The following is a 17,184-nucleotide window of genomic DNA, read 5'->3' on the forward strand; positions in this document are numbered from 1 at the left end:
TACACACAGACAGCTGCTATAACCATATAATGCTAAACTGTATGATTAGGAATAAAATAGTAATAACTGTGAGTTTCTAGGCCTAAAAACTCTCTGACAGTTTAGTTTGTCTCCTTCACGGCCCCAGGGTAAAGATTTCTTTCTGAGTCTATTTCAGAGCCAGAATGACAGGCAGCAATTACAGTCCTGTTTATCCCCCCACCTCTATTCATGGCTGGTAATCCAGGCTGGTCTGCCATCATTAACCCTCGCACCTTGTTCCGCATTGCACTCTCCCCCTAACAATAAATGTTCTCATCATACAAATGTCTCTCTTCTGTTCTCTCATGTTACTGTAACTACACTTAAGAAATATAAATGGTGCTATTGTGCAAGATTCAGCTGCTTCCTGCTGTGTTGATCTGATTCCTAGAGTGCCATTGCCATCTAGTGGTTGCTTTGCACTCAGCAGCCCTAAATCCCTAACCAGTGTCTGTTCAAGTGAAGCCTCAAGTACAAAACTACTCTAATTCTGCACTGTTGGAACGCAGAAAAATTGTTAGAAATACAGCTTACAGTCTCTCTCTTGCCCTTTAATTAAAAATGTCAGCAATTTATTTACAAGCATAGAAAAAACCCTCGAATATTTCCAGCTAGAGGCACTTATCCTCTTCTGACAAATTAGTGCTGCTTTGTGAGACTCAGAAGAGGCTTTTCAAACAGTTTGCAAATAATAAGTGTTAATCCAACATGCTAATGCCTCTTAACTAATAGAGGTGAAAAATGATTCTCGCCTCATTGCCGCCAGCCCGCCAACATCGGCGGATGAAGGGCTTACGAAACACCTTTGTACATTAATGAAGGAGGAGAGGTAAAATACATTTGAGTGAGGGAGAGAAAGTTATAGGAGGGAAAGAGAGGAAGGTGTATCAATGAGTTCTACTAGTCCACTAAAGTAGAAGGATATTTTTTTTGTTTCAGTTAAAGAAAGAGATATTTTTAGTGTCTCCACATTCACAAGCCTATCTTGCTCTCTGCTGAGAGGCACAGGACATTAGTGATGAAGATCCAGCAGCTGAGCTGACATTGATACAAATACGTTATTTTATCTCACAGCATCATTGAAGTAATTCAACACACCTCTCAAGTCTCAAATCTTCCAAGGTTATGGAAAAGTCCATCAAGATTCATTAAACAAATGTCCCAGTTTGGGATAAATAAAGTATTTCTGATTTCTGATAAGGGTCCAAGTTGAGTCTCAAAAGGTATTCTGTAACCTTGTAATCTATCTGAAATAAGATGAAATATTTAAAATAATGTTTGAGTTCACTCAAATAACAGAAACACAAATCCTAACCCCCAGTAGCAGTCATCGAAAGACAACAAATAAATGTTGAGTTGAATTTTACTCAATATAAAAATCAATATTTGCTCTGTTGTTTAAACTTCCCTGCTTACATCCCATCCGTGGCTAATGTAAAGGCAAATTAACTTGACAGGACAAAAAATGCATGCAAGAACACAAAAGCTCAACACACACAACACAGTGATATCTAAATTTGCTTTATTCTTACATCCAGATATACACCTTCATCATTACCGTTTTGGTTGTCAAGAATGTAATCATAATCATCACCTTAAACACCACGCTCAAAATCTTCTTTAATTCAGCATTAACAGCTATTTCTTTTCAGTTTTAAAGCTAAAGCTGTAATAAATAAAAAATAAAACATTTGGTCCTTTAATATATTGTCTAGGCAACATGGTATCAGGGGTTGAGACAGAAATGTCTTGTTGCTACTCACACAAAACATCAAACATCACTGAAAATGTTGCTGAAAAAGTGTTGTAGGGCAACAGAAGGAAGGGCCATTTGAACTTGAGGCTGATTGCTGCACAGAGCAAGTGTTGGGCAAACAGAGAAAGGGAGAGAGTCTGTGAGAGCCAGCGAAGCATTTAGCGACCACGGCTGTGAAAATCAGATGAAAGGCGGCAAGACAGAGAAAAGATGAAAGACAGAGAGGCTGAAGAGTGATGAAGCTTACAACAGACCGAAAGAGAGGCACATATTTACAGTTCATGGAGCAGGATATTAAAAATGAAGTGAGCCACGGTGCAGAGCAAGATTGTCTGCCACACACAAATAAACACATTATAGAAAAATCATGTAGGTTCAAAAGTTTTGTTTTGATCAAAAAGCTAAACACCACACACCTGTGACAACAAAACTACAGTGGACTGCTCCTAAATAATCAAACTCATAGGAGCATTGTCTTAACAGTGGTTTTTAATCTCTATTTTCTTATCATTATTATTATTTGGATGATAAAATATTACACTTTGGTGCAGAATGGGAGGCAAGAGGGAGTTGGAGTTGGAAACCACAAAGTGTCTGCTCTGATGCCTGCATTTAAAACCGTCACCAAGATGGACTTTTATTCCAGTAGCAGAGAGATTATTATTTTCTCAAATTAATTTCCTGTCACATTAAGGGAGCCTAAAATGTTTCACACATATTGCTTTTTCCATTGTCAAATAAATGGAGATTTTTTTTTATTTCAGCTATTGCTTCCATCCCATTTCCACTTCAGCTCCCCTGCTTGCTCCAACAATCACTAACACAGATATGTATGTATACATTTGGATGGTTTTTATCAGACTCTACCGTTACCTGCGCCAACCTCTGAAATCGACAATAAAGTATTTTCTCTTCCATCGATGGCTTAGGTCGACAGTCACATGAACCCCTGATGTTCTAAGACAATCACATAGAGTATATGCAATAAGATGTACCTGTCCATTATTTTACGTCTGGTGACACAACTCTGTTTATCAATGGCTCTGCGTAACAGCAGCGGGCATTTTGTGTCTCACTTCCTCTGACTCTTTTCAGGCAATGAATGCGGAGAGTCTTTTTTCCCACCTTTAGAAGCAGTGGCATTTGCAAGGGGGGCTGCATGTGCTGACTGGGTGGATGAGGTGGTGGGTGACTGAGCGGCAGCGGTAGGGGGGGTATTAAGTTTTGTGGAGCTGGTAGGGGCAGCTGTGGGGGTTGATATTTGTTTTAGGGTGGGAGAAGAGGCACAATCGACACCAGAGGAGGTAAGAGATGAAGTGTTAGTGGAGCTCAAGTTTGGACACAGAGTCGATGAGGATAATGTTGTCGCCGGGGTTGGTTTGGTCGAATGACCAGAGACTGAAATGGGGCTTGGAGTAAGGACAGGAGAGGTTTGCTGCACAGGATGAACTGAGAAAGTTATTTTACGTTGAGAGCTTACGCTACCCGGTGTCAGGGAAGAAAATGCAGTTTGGTTTGGGGTCTGTTTGGGGATGTGGCATGGGCTGGGGCCTCTAGCTGAGCTGGAGATGGAGGGCTGGAGACAAAGAGTTGGACTTAGGGATTTACTTACAGAGGGGACAGGTGTCACAGGAACTGGAGAATGGGAAGGAGTAGGAGTAAGGGTCTGTGTAGGTGTTAGCGTGGGGGTAGAAGTGCGTGTACGGGTAGTCTGAGTGGGTGTTGGTATCGGAGAAGGGACAGGAGTTTGTGCGGGACTTGGGCCAGACAATGGAGAAGCAGAAGGAGGTGTGTTGGATGCCTTGGCTCGAGGGCTCTGGGGACGAGGTGGGATGGAGGTGATCAAGGAGGATGGGGGAGAAGAGGAGGTGAAAGATGACTTTGGCCCGTAGGTTTGAGGTGGTGGGATAGGAGTAGAAACAGAAAATGGTGGCGGTGTGGAGGAGGGAGAGGGAGAAGTTGAGCGGGGAGAAGATGTAGGGATTGGTTTGGGACGAGGAGTTGAGGAGAGCGACAGCGGGATTGCTGTAGGAGGGGTGGAGCAGCGAGGAGGAGAGGAGGAACCAGAGTGTGTCATTGGGATTGGTTTAGGGCGCGGTGTCTGAGGGAGTATAGGTGTAGGAGAAGAGGGGGTGGGAGCAGGTGAAGGGGTGGCAGAAGAAAGTGAGGTCTGCTTTGGAGGGGAAGAAGATGTTAGGGAAGCTGCAGGCATGTGTGCGGCTGCAGGTACAGGGGTGCTGTGAGGTGCAGCTTGTGTGGGCAGATGCTGTGCTAAGGCAGGCTGAGTTTGAAATTGGGCCTGAGCGTATGTTTGTGCATTAAATGGAATATTTGTCACTAGCTGTACTGGAGTGTTTGAGGTCAGCATGCCCGCACTGCCTCCCCTTGCTAACTGCCCTGCCAGGAATGGAGCTGCCAGCAAATTACCACCAGATGCCTTCCTGTGCAGAGGCGGGTGAGGCTGCACTCCAGCCCAGGAGCGGTGAGGCAGGGTGGGCTGGGAGGCAGAGAGCAGCCTGGCCTCCTGGGTGAGACTGCCCAGTGCCGGCAGACCCTGAGAGCTGTTTCCTCCATGACGTAACAAAGCTTCCTTTGCACCCTGGTGGCCCATCATAAAAGTGTTGACGTCTGACGGGGCTCCACAGGCAGCAGGTTGGTTGGCGGCAGGTACTTTATGGAGAGGTGGAGTCGGTGTCACTCCCCCTGTCGGGGTTCCTAGTGTTCCAGCAATCATTGAGGGATGATCAGCCTGGAAGCGGAGGCTGTTATGAAGAGTCCTGCATTGTTGGACAGATGTTGGGACAGAGGATGCTGGTATGGGTGGAGTTTTGGCAATCGGGGGCGAGGTCAAACCACCAGGAGGGCCCATGGTCGAGGGAGAGGCAGGAAATCCTCTGGGGGATAAACCACCCATCCCACCCATCCCACCCATGCCTCCTATCCCTCCAATCCCTCCGATTCCTCCCATAGACATCATGCCGATGAGAGAGCTCACAGACGGGCGGAGGGGCTGTAACACAGGAGGACGAGGGGGAGACAAAGGGAAAGTAGAAGACGGAGAGGGAGACACAAGAGGTGAAGGCAAGAAGAAAGCACCTCCCAGTGCATGCTGCTGCTGCAACTGCTGCAGCTGCTGTTGCTGTTGCTGCTGGTGCATGAGGGCGATGGCTATATTACTGGTTGCAGCAGCCGCCTGCAGGGGAGCGTTGACCAGCGGTGCCCAGATGACTGGGCGCGGCCGAGGAGACACCGAGCCACTTCTTCCCATGACTCCGGTCCTTCCTGCAGCAGCGGCTGCAATGGCATCCTGCATGGCCGGCATGCTGTCGTGTTTGACGATCTGTTGCACCAGCATACTGTCACAGGAACCCAGACTGCCTGCTGCCAGGCCTCCCCCGGCTCCTGGACCCCCTCCACCCCGGCCTCCACGACCCATACTGCCCCCCAGAGAACCGCCCTGTGATGACTTCCGCAGAAGCATAGAGTTCTTCCTGCCTGTAGGGAAGGAAATTCATTATTAATTTTGAGATGTTGAAAAGTGCGTAGGAAGCTATGGAGGCATATAGCACTGATTCTTAGTTTCAGATGATTCTATGCTAAAGGAAATTCCATTTCTGCTAATATATCCTCCTAAACATTACACACCGGTCCTTTAAATGTGAAATAAGTGAAAGATGTGAAAAGATAACTTTTATTTTGTGGAAGCTTTTTACTGAGCAAAGAGTAAACGTTTGATGGCTAAGCTTCTGTACACGGAGAACCTTGCCCATCCTTCTTTTTAAAAATGGTTTTCATTTCAAGGATGAGTTTCATCTGAGGACAAAAAGCCCGAACATTTTTCAGAATTCAAAAGATTATTTGAAATATTGTGCAAGGTCGTTGCAGGGTTGAGTGACCAAATATAAAATAGACAGCCGCTGAATAGATATGAATGTAAGAGATATACAGTACATAACATAATCAGAAATCCACACTTTACCGATACGGTCCTAATCTGTCAACAGCAACAGTTTCAAAGGCACGGCGCATCATGGGATGTTCCTCCAGCACCTCGTTAAAGCTGTCCACACTGAGTGAGTACAGGCGACAGTATGTATCTGCTCGGACGCTGGCTGTCCTCCGTCCATGAGTCAACAAACAGATCTCTGAAAAAGATAATAGAATTGCATACACATGAACCACCATGACCTTTACCTCTTTACCTTTTTAACCAATTATCTAAACAGCTTTGCATGTTTTCACCTCCAAAGTAAGACCCATCGCTGAGCTTAGTTTCTTTGTTGCCACGGGTCAGCACGCTAACTCGCCCATGCTGGATGAAATACATCTTCCTTCCCACTGTGCCCTCGCGGATTATGAAGTCTGAAGGCTGAAACACTTCAAAACGGAGCTTGATCAGCACTGCTGTCACAAAGTTGGGATCGGCGTTGGCAAACAGCGGCATGTTAGCCACCAGGCTCCGACAGTTAAAGCTGACTATCTCCTAGATGACGAAGACACGAAAAGAGAGTAAGGAAAAGAGATTGGCTGGGTGACTTGTAGATTAGGGAGTGTTTGTGAATGTTTTACCTCTTTCAGTGGCTCGCTGAGTTCTCCAAGGATGTTCTCCTCGTCAAACATCTTCCCCTGGAAGCGGTGTTCATAGTATTCGTGGATCTTTTGACGAACATCTGCAGGAAGTTTATGGAAGGACATGTACTGCTCCACCTGTTTGTACTGCAATAACACACAAACACACACAGACACAGGTCAGCGATCTGCAAACACATTTTTTAAGAATAGAGCATGACAACATTGATTATTCCATTGGGTCCCATCCTTTTACTCGACTTAACACTTCTCCCTGTGACCCCATATCAATGCTGACACAGCTGAAAAAGGGGTCACAGCTGAGAGAGTGATTTTGGACCGAGCCAAGTTTGTGAGGCGTGTGACTCCAAGGATTTTACATTCTCAGCTGTTTCATTCAAAATCTGTAATAAAGACGTGTATCGAGCATTTCAAAAGAAAAAGACAAATGTTAGGAAAAAGAAATATAACTAAATGTGTTTTGACTCAGTTTTATCCAATCCCATTTTTAGATCCCTCAGGTCCAGCTTGACTGCTTTTTAACCTCATATTGGAAACCACAAGATTTTACTTTTGACAGAAAGTTGGCTCTCGGAAATTGTGATAACCATTTATTTGATTTTATCTGAAATGTCATTGGCTAAAAGCTGAATTGATTAACAATAAAACCACCAAAGGTTCATTGATAACAAACATCATGTAGTCATAGTCAGAGGTTTGATGACTCAATTAAAAATTGTTAAACGATAACAAGTATAGGACTGAACGAGCGTTGCGTTTCACCTTTTCTTGGTACTGCCGCCGTGAGGAGTCCAGTGACTGGATGAGAGCGGTGGCATGTCCGATGAACATGGCGTAGCAGGTGGCCCCTACGATCATGCTGAGCATGGTGAGCCACACATCAGTCATCCCTTCTGGAGCCTGTGCCCCGTACCCAATACACAACATGTGGCTCATGGCTTTGAATAGAGCATAGGAGTACTGGATGCCCCATGAGTCATTCTGTGAGTGGGAGGAACACAGAGAGGGTGACAGGAAGAGTTCAAAAGAAGTTGTTAATTACCAAGGTGGTGCGATATTGAACTGTTCTTATTTTAGTCCGGTTACAAGAGCTTTTTCACCTCACCTCATAACATGTAACAGCAGAGTAATTTAACTGTCAAAACCCACTTTACTTTAACACAGAGAGACTGCGGAACGAATAAAACCACACAGACGATCATCCTGCATTATTAACTAGGCCTAAATGTCTGAATATCATATATAACTACTGTGTGTGTGTGTGTGTGTGTGTGTGTGTGTGTGTGTGTGTGTGTGTGTGTGTGTGTGTGTGTGTGTGTGTGTGTGTGTGTGTGTGTGTGTGTGTGTGTGCGTGCGCGTGTGTGCGCGTGCGCGTGTGTCTTCCCAAGTTGTGTCCAATTATACTTCGATGTTAATGGATGAAGGGAGTTTCTCTGGGGAAAATCCAAGCATCAGGCTGCTTAGCAACAGTCACCAAGGCAACCATTGAGACATGAGTCAGCTTTTCATACAGCTGTGTATCTGTTCATTCATGGGCGTTCACGTCTGCACGCCTGCCTGCACAGAGATGAAATCTCTCCACCAGGTCTCCTAGGTCTTCAACTGTTTGTGTGAGTTCCAATCTCCATCTGCTCTCTGCTGGGGCTTTTAATTGGAAAATCTTTTTCTTCATTGTGGTGACGACAATGGTAGTCGATCTCATTAAAACTGGACTTGTTGCTGCAAGAACCAATTAACACCGATAATCAAGTCTGATAAACAACATCACCCTGCACACATAAAGATAACTATGACACTGGTTTATTGAATCTGTGTTTTGCCTTTATCAGAATTAAATATTGTGCACATTGTTCAAACAAGCTGAGATATCGCGTTGTGCGTTTTATCAGATCATGGCATTGTTTGACTGCACGATAACATCATTTCAGAAACATATCAGTCACGTTAAATGCAGACGGCTGTTTAGAGACTCACCACCATCAGGTTCTTGGAAACCCAGCAGTCAGGAGGGAAGTCCTGCAGCATGGGGACGAGGAACTGCAGACAGCCATCCCAGTGGCACAGCAGCAGCATCATACCGATCAGATTCACAATCCTCACCATGGCACTGGCAAGGTCATAGGTCATATGGAATATCTAAGGGGAAAGAGGAGGAGGAGAAAAAATTATGCAGGTGCAGTTTACCATTTCACAAGGAAAGTAATCTATAAATAAGTCAAAATACATTTTAGTGCGATCATTCCTACAGATCTTGGGCACATTGTAAAGGAAAAAGCTTAAAATCTGCCCGTTAAACTGAATATTTTGTTACTCTAAAGGCCTGTGAAAAGTCATACCTTACATATAAAATAATCACTAATTCATTTCCTTATCAATGCTTCTTTAGAATGCAAAAATTGAAGAAAATATTGATTTCTGCCTCTAAAATACGGGGACGTCCTGCTATTCTCTGCTTTATATCATATTTAATGGAATACCTTTAGGTTTATGAGGCACAAAACAACACGTGTAATACATTACCCTTTAAGGAAACAGGATTTATTCCTATATGCTGACATTTTATTTGCAATTAATTGAGTCATCGAGAAAGTAATCGGCCGATCAATCCATAATTACAATAATTGTAAGTTGTATCCCTATTTTGAACTCTTTCCCACAGATATCTCTTTGATTGTGATATCTGTTCCTCACCTCCTCCCACTGGTGGATGTAGCGGATGAGTCGGGACAGGCGGAGCAGTCGAAGCAGGCTCAGGATTTTTGTGAAGCGGACGATGCGCAGCGCCCTGGCTGTCCTGTAGACCTCAGGTGTCCAGACTGTCCACCATCAGGAAGATGTAGTCCACCGGGATGGATGACACAAAGTCCACGAGGAACCAGTTCTTCAGATATTTCTGCCGAATCGCCCTGAGTGAGATAAGGATGGAAAACCAAGGACATTTGAAATTTGGCAGAGCAGCTTTGTAGAGATGATGATGTAACATTCGGCTGGGATAAAATGATTCTCATCAATATTCAACAGACACACGACAGGAACATGAACAAAGCCCTGCCACCGGCTGCATGTCACCTTTCAAACGTCACACATGGATTGTTTCAACACAAACCAAGCAGATGGCCAGAAGAGCTGATTTAAATTGATGGTGACAGAGCTGCTGTATTGATATTCTCTATCATAAACATAATTAACGTCCCCAAACGTTTCTCCTGACCTGGGGTCCAGCAATATTTCAGTGTTGTCCTCCTTGATGATGCCGGTCCTGAAGTTGAGAACCAAGTCGACCATGAAGAGGGTGTCTGAAACGACGTTGAAGATAATCCACGAGGGAGTGTTCTCCTCTCTGAAGAAAGTGATGCCCACTGGCAGAATGATTAAGTTCCCCATCATCAACATCAGCATCAACAGGTCCCAGTAGAATCTACAGAGATTGAGAGAAAGAGTCAACTTTTTTTATGATTTTTCTGTTTGTTTTCTGATTGTTGAATATTGTACTGTAAGTCTAAGATATTTGATTTCTGCTACATTAAGAAAGTGACAAGTTTCCCACAGTGCAATACACAAAGGAACTGGAGGAGCTGCTGACTGCTGGAAATATTTAAATAAATTGTGGGTGGTGGTAAAACAGCTCTAAAGAGATACAACAAGGATGTGTTATATCTTAGAAAGTATTTTGTATTTCTATGTCTGAAATTGAATTGGCGTTGACATTAAAATGTCCGAATATCCCAAATATCATGGGATAAAATGGAAGAAATCATCTTGGGAGTCAACATTATCCAATACAATGAGCCAGAACCCACAGAATGGAGTCATAGTGATCCAAGACTCGAGATCCCTTAGCAAACATTAAATCAGTGTTAACTGAGAAACCTAAGATGTTAAGCTGTCATCTCAACCCAAAAAATATAAACAATTGCGGGTTCCAGTTTCTCTGTTGTGAGCGTTTGCTCATGTAGATACTTTATTTCTTGACACCTGGGCTTTAAAAAAATAAAACCAATCACTTTAACTCAGGTTTGTTTGATTGATCAGTGACCTGAAATGATTCAGTACTTGTGAAGATAAAAGGCTTTAGTTGTAATCTTTTGACTCAGTATGCAGCCATGTTTATTACAAAAATGCTGCTGCCAACAAAAGCTTTGTTCACATCGTTTTTAAACGGTTAATTTGGTGGGCATAAAAGCATTTCTTTGCCCATAAAACAGTAAATGTGGCTCTGTTTTGGTCTCTGAAGCCCCCTAAAGCTTGGTGAAAATGTTGCAGGGGATATTACATTTTGATGAGACATTCAGACATTCAGTAATACAGTAATACACTCCTGCATTAAACACAGATTGACAAAGCCTCCCAAGGTTCCTTTCGTCCCTCTCCATCCGTCTCTCTTTATAGATTCAGTTCAGCTCTGCTTTATTGGTATAAGAGATAAAAGATGCAAATGAAATTGTCCTAAGGGAAACATTCAAGACTGCCATGCAAAAACTGCAAATGAGATTTCACAAGTGCTTGTATCCTGACTTAGATATCAAACAAAGCATTTAACATTTCAATAAGTAAACAGCTTGATCAATGAGACGTTGATGATAATGAACGAGCCGTGTCAGAGTTTAAATACATAAAGACTTTTCCATCTTTTTGATTCTTTGTCGACCGTGGAGGCATTCGGGAATGTTTCATTTAAGAATTCAAGGTAACACGGGGTGAGTTATTGATAAACAAACAATCATTTTGTGGGTGAAGAATTCTTTTGACAAGGTTTCCAGAGCCAAAAAAACCACACTTCAGATTTTAACGACTGAGTAGTTTTCTCCATGAAGATTAAACCACCTTCAGCTTGTTAATCGCGTAGAGTGCCCCTTTTAAAGATCATTTCATCTAGATATTGGTGTGCTAACATCTTTTAGACTACTTCCTCCTCCCTTCTACAAGCACCATTAAATCCCTTCATTTCTAACTCCCGAATATATGTTGAATTTTTACTATATATAGTCTCCCCTTTGTTACTACCTGAGCCAGACGCTAAACATGACAACTTGAAGATCATCCAAGCAAGAGAGTGCAGATTTTTTCTGGTAGCATTGTTCTTATGCAGTGGTACATGATGTAAAAGTTTTTTCTGCAGACAGGTTCATCCTTTGTCATATAAAAAGTAGTTCATCCTTTATCTAGCATAAAAACAGAGCAGAACTGAACTGAAAAAGAGAGACAGACAGAGAGAGACAAAGAGAGGCATATGATCAGTAACCTTGGGAGGCTTCATTGTTTTCTCGGTGATCTAGCAGTCTCATAAAAATGCTGCCAGTGATTAAAGAACGAGTCAAGAAGCGATCCAATCATCTGGAGATGACTCTTGTCATCTTTTCTGTCTGTTTCCTTCTAATCCCTTCATCCATCACCTTAACCCGTATCAGTGACTTGCTTCCCTTTGCATCTTCTCTCTCCATCTACACACACTCACTCTCTTTCGGAGCTAAAGTACACTCAAGCTCTGGGGTCGATTGCTATTGAGCTCTAATTTAGTAACACAACCTCATGTGGTGTGACGCTGCCGCTCCACTGATGAGGATTAAGTATGAGTCATCACTCCTGCTCGACACAGACAAACACACAGACACAGACACAGACACAGACACAGACACAGACACAGACACAGACACACACACACACACACACACACACACACACACACACACACACACAGACACAGACACACACAGACACAGACACAGACACGACACACACACACACACACACACACACACACACACACACACACACACACACACACACACACACACACACACACACACACACACACACACACACACACACACACACACACACACACACACACACACACACACACACACACTTTGTGACTTTGTCAGTTATATGACAGATGTATCATTTTATAGTCACTGGCAATAAATACAGGGATTATAAACACAGTAACATGATACAGAGGTTCTGTGGCTGGAGATGTATCATGACCTTAAGGACGTACTCCTTACTCTGATTGTAGGAAACAATTGAACTCTTTGAGATCTCAATGTTTAACAGAATCCAGTTTTAAAGTTGTGAAAAGTAATTGAGAACATTTACTCAAGTACTGTACCTAAATATCGTTTTTTTTAAGGAAACTGTACTCAGCTGTATTTCCATTTTATGCTATGCGTTTTATTACTACTTAGCTACATTTTAGAAGGAATTATTGCACTTTTTCACTCAATTACATATGTTGAATGCTATAATAACCAGATAATTAGCAGTTTAAGATTTTACATGAAAACATATAAAAGGATAATAAAAAGAACCACCTAATTAGTAGCCTAAAAATGTAGTGTAGCATAGGCTTACATAGTAGCGATTAGACTTGAAATTGATTATTTTCAGTATAGGTAAGTATAGGTTCTGAGTACTTACCTCCACTCCTCTTTATACAGTATACATTTTCTTTTCAGTAATAACACTTATTAAATGATTTCTCCCCACATGTCTATAAACAGAAACACACACAGACTTGGACATTGATGAGCATTGTTGCAATGTCCTCTCAGACAGCTCAGACAGATTTAAATTACGGTTAATCTATCCTCATCGGCATTCAGCTATCATGTTTTAGTCTGCTGAGTAATGATAACACTTGTGATTGAATATGTCACTGTACATTTTTCAGCCTGTGTGCACAAGACGTGCTGTTGTCACCGAAATGAGAGACCAATCAGAGAAAACAAGCAGAAGACAAGAGGAGATGATGTGAGGGTATGTCATGTTGTCTAAACACTTGACAAGGCGATGGACTGATGCAACACTGACGTGTGTGTAGTGTGAGTCTCACACAGAGATAGGAATTGCAAATGCAATCAAAGCTGATCTCCAAGCCTCATCAGTATTCCATCTTAACATGAGCAGGTGCTGAAGAAGTGACCTGCATCTTCCTGCTCTGCTGTTGTCAAACCAGACACGAACTCTACTGTAATCGAGGCCAAGTGTCTCCTGAGCGGGCCGTGATTGGTTCCCTGCTCTCAGTTGGCCAGGTGTCAGTTCTGAACAAGTTTCCACCCATCATCCTGCCAGACGTACAGACACACGAGCACAGCATCAGCCGGCTATTACATCCTAAATCCTTGTTACCCATTTTTACTGCCACCGAACCTGTCTCAACACGACTCATCTGTGATCAAAATCAAACTGTGGGATTTCCTGTTGTCACCTCTCTTCTCACTTCCTATGGTCTTTGTGTTCCAGTGTATGCACTTTTCTTCTATCTCTCGTTATTTATACTGTGCATTGGCAAACCACCTTTCCTAATGAGGTGAAGGGCTTGAGAACTTATCAGCAGTACTTATAATGATGGACCACACACACACACACACACACACACACACACACACACACACACACACACACACACACACACACACACACACACACACACACACACACACACACACACACACACACACACACATACACATACACATACACATACACACACACACACACACACACACACACACACACACACACACACACACACACACACACACACACACACACACACACACACACACACACACACACACACACACACACACACACACACACACACACACACACACACACACACATACACTTTATTGAAAACCCACAGGTCTCTGGTGTTCAAGGTCAATACCTGGCCAAAAACTCAATAAAAAGGGGCTTTAAAAGTAATCTTTTCTCCTCGCTCGCTCAGGCCTCACAAAGTTCCACTTCAGGCGTTGGCTCCTGACTACAGGTACTTAACGGAAAAGTAAGATGACTGAATTATGCATAATGCATACTCAAGTTGCATAATTTAGGAAGTCATACATAATTGATCAAAATTCGATTGTCTCCAACAGGTTAATTAGTAGGAGTATTCACATCCTTAGATATCTTGCATGAGTATCATTAAGAGCAGGAAGGAAATTTGTCCTTCCCTCTGTCCCTCACTGACCTCGTTCAATGGATCTCCAGTGTGCAAACTCAAGTAGGACTGGTGAGGGAGGATCATCGAATTGACAGACTAAGCCACTAAGTGTGATTGTGTGTGTTTGTGTGTGTGTGTCGCTGGTGAGACAAAAGTGGGCCAGGAGCCTTGGGGATCAAGTCATCCATTGTTGCTACAGCCTGTCTGGAGAATGTGAATGTTGTCTCTTTCTCTGCTGTCCGTCCACAAATGTGCCCGTCTCTAACTTATGACTGGAGACTTTAGCCAATCGTAGTTCCATTTAATCTTTTCTCCAAAATTATGACAAAATGAAACAATATCCTGCAGAAAACATTGATATTTCAGCCTTGGCAACAGCTGCCTAGGCTGCTAAGTAAACCCAATAAAGGAAGACAGATTATCAATAACACATTTAATATCTTATCGAGAAGAAGGCGTAACTATTTTCTTTCTAACGCTTCACCAATATTGTAGCTAAGCCTCAAATCACATGCCTGCAAGTTTGCAAGGAAAACAGGAAAATAGTCGTGGTAGAATAATAAGACCACATCACAATTTGAATGATATTTGAAATACAAACATTGGAAAAAGTAACTGTTGTGTGAATACAATATGGCCTTTTAGGTTTGAGGCTAGTTGTTACAGCCAGAGAAACACCTTCTATGAGAATTTACCACCAGGTATATCTTTTTCTTAAAAAGTAGAATTATATTCAAGAAAGCTAAACAGCAGGCTATGCCATGGGGGGTTCCTCCACGGTTCACATGAAAACATACATAACATTTTATCTAATTGACATAAAAGGAATTTCTTGCTGCTCCCAGATCATTAAATTTTGTCCTCCCCATTTGCATTTTATGACCTTTATCTCCCTTCAACTGTGACACCATTTCTTCTGGAGACGACATTTGACAATATTCTCTATGTAGAATGTTAATCCTCTCAGTAATTTACAACCAGTCATTGCTGCATGTTTTCTACAGTCGAGGTCTTGTCCTTATTACACCAACCTTTACATAAACACCTCTCACTGCCTTCATCATGACCTGGGACATTACATCCACTCTCATTTTTTCATCATCCCTTTTAATCTTTCATACAGCCGCTGCATGTTTCCTCCATGGACTCTCCCATGGGCATTTTTCACAACACACATTTAAACTTATAGTCATAGCAGAAAAAGCACAGGTGTTACAATCTAATTAAAAATGGCTTTGCTTTATTGAAGTGTCACAATAAGTCATGGATGAGCCATCATACAAGATTCATCACCCTGAACATGTAATTTAGCCATCATTAAGTTCATTGTTTACACCTTTACTTTATACTGTGACAATAGCTTTTGTGAAAAATCATATTGCTTTGTTTGCCTCTCTCTCACACCACATTCATCTTTTGTGTCCCTAGCATCATATCCTACCGCAGCCCTCTCCTCCCAGTTTTCTTCCTCCTTATTTCCATCAGTTACCAACTAAAGAGGCTGCTAAAAACATTTCTCATTTCCTGTTCATGCATCTACTGAAGTGTCTATATCATTATGCTTCAAACAAGCCTGCCAAAGAAATCATTTTCATCTTCAATCCAAACAGAATGACTTTTGTGCTACAAGTGGCATAATTTAATTCACAAATAAATCTGTTTTTTTGTGATATGGTGTGTGTGTGTGTGTGTGTGTGTGTGTGTGTGTGTGTGTGTGTGTGTGTGTGTGTGTGTGTGTGTGTGTGTGTGTGTGTGTGTGTGTGTGTGTGTGTGTGTGTGTGTACCTGAAGTCACTGTAAGGGTGTATGATCCATGACCCTGCTGATTTCAGTCTCTGCTGCTCCAGTGCCACAGCTTTGTGGGACCCAAACATGCGCAGGCTGAACTTGTTGACCCCGGGCTGCAGCATGGCTCCAAACTGTCTCTGGATGAAGGTGCTCTGGTTGGAGGTGCTGTAGTCCTCCCCGTCCAGACCCATGCCAAACCCACCCAGTCCACACTGACCCATCAAGTCAGGGGTCCCTGCAGCAGTGGTGTTGCAGGTGGTCGTGGTGGTGGTTTCTGGGCCTGTGGCCACCACCATCACTCCGGCCCCCGTTGAAGAAGTGGAGGGCAGGGCGACGCGGGAGGCGGCAAAGCCCACTGAGCGAGGGGGAGGATGGGCTGAGAAGGAGGAGGGCGGAGGCGGCAGGGGCACTGGGGTGGTTGGGGTGCCAGCTGTGCGGAAGGAAAGTCCGTCCCTGTTGGAGGAGCTCATGATGGAGAGGCGACGGCCGCGTCCACCTAAGGAAGTGCTGTCTCCCCCAAAGCAGCCCCTCTCCCCCTCCAGTGAGGCCTGGGACAGCCTGTAACCCGGGGAGGGCAGGCTGCCCTTACTGCGCCGCTTGGAGTCCCCTCCATTATGTCTGGGGAGGCTGTCACACCCTGAACCCCCGGCACTACTGGGAGTACCAACACCTCCAGACACCCCATCCATCCTAATGCAGGGAGGAGGGGGAGCAGGGTGAAGGGAGGGTGAACCAAAACCTGTAATCCTCAAAAAACGAGTCTTTATTTTAGTTGAATTATCTATATTACATAAGTGAGAATGACAATGTCAATTTGAACCTAAATTGAAGAAGCTGAGGAAAAGTACTCTCTTTGTCTCCAGTCATTCCCCTGGAGCCGGCAGCTCACACCTCCGCCCTCTCTCTCTCTACCGATGTGGCCATGCTTACCTCAGTGCCCTTGGAAATATCCCCATTCAACAAACCACCCTGCAAGTGTGACGCCTGCAGCTTCACTGCTCCTTCTTTTTATAAGAGTCTCCTATATGTCCTTACAGATGTTTCTGTATCATTCCTTCCTCCTCGTCCTTGAAACGTTT

General features: G+C 43.5%; 1 pseudogene; it reads right to left on the reverse strand.

The window, feature by feature from the left end:
* Positions 1–1,526: 1,526 nt before the first annotated feature.
* On the reverse strand, positions 1,527–16,794 carry LOC134861956 (potassium/sodium hyperpolarization-activated cyclic nucleotide-gated channel 2-like; annotated as a pseudogene).
* Positions 16,795–17,184: the final 390 nt, after the last annotated feature.

Source organism: Eleginops maclovinus, chromosome 3 (assembly GCF_036324505.1).
Source record: "Eleginops maclovinus isolate JMC-PN-2008 ecotype Puerto Natales chromosome 3, JC_Emac_rtc_rv5, whole genome shotgun sequence".
In the NCBI taxonomy this organism is placed as follows: domain Eukaryota; kingdom Metazoa; phylum Chordata; class Actinopteri; order Perciformes; family Eleginopidae; genus Eleginops; species Eleginops maclovinus.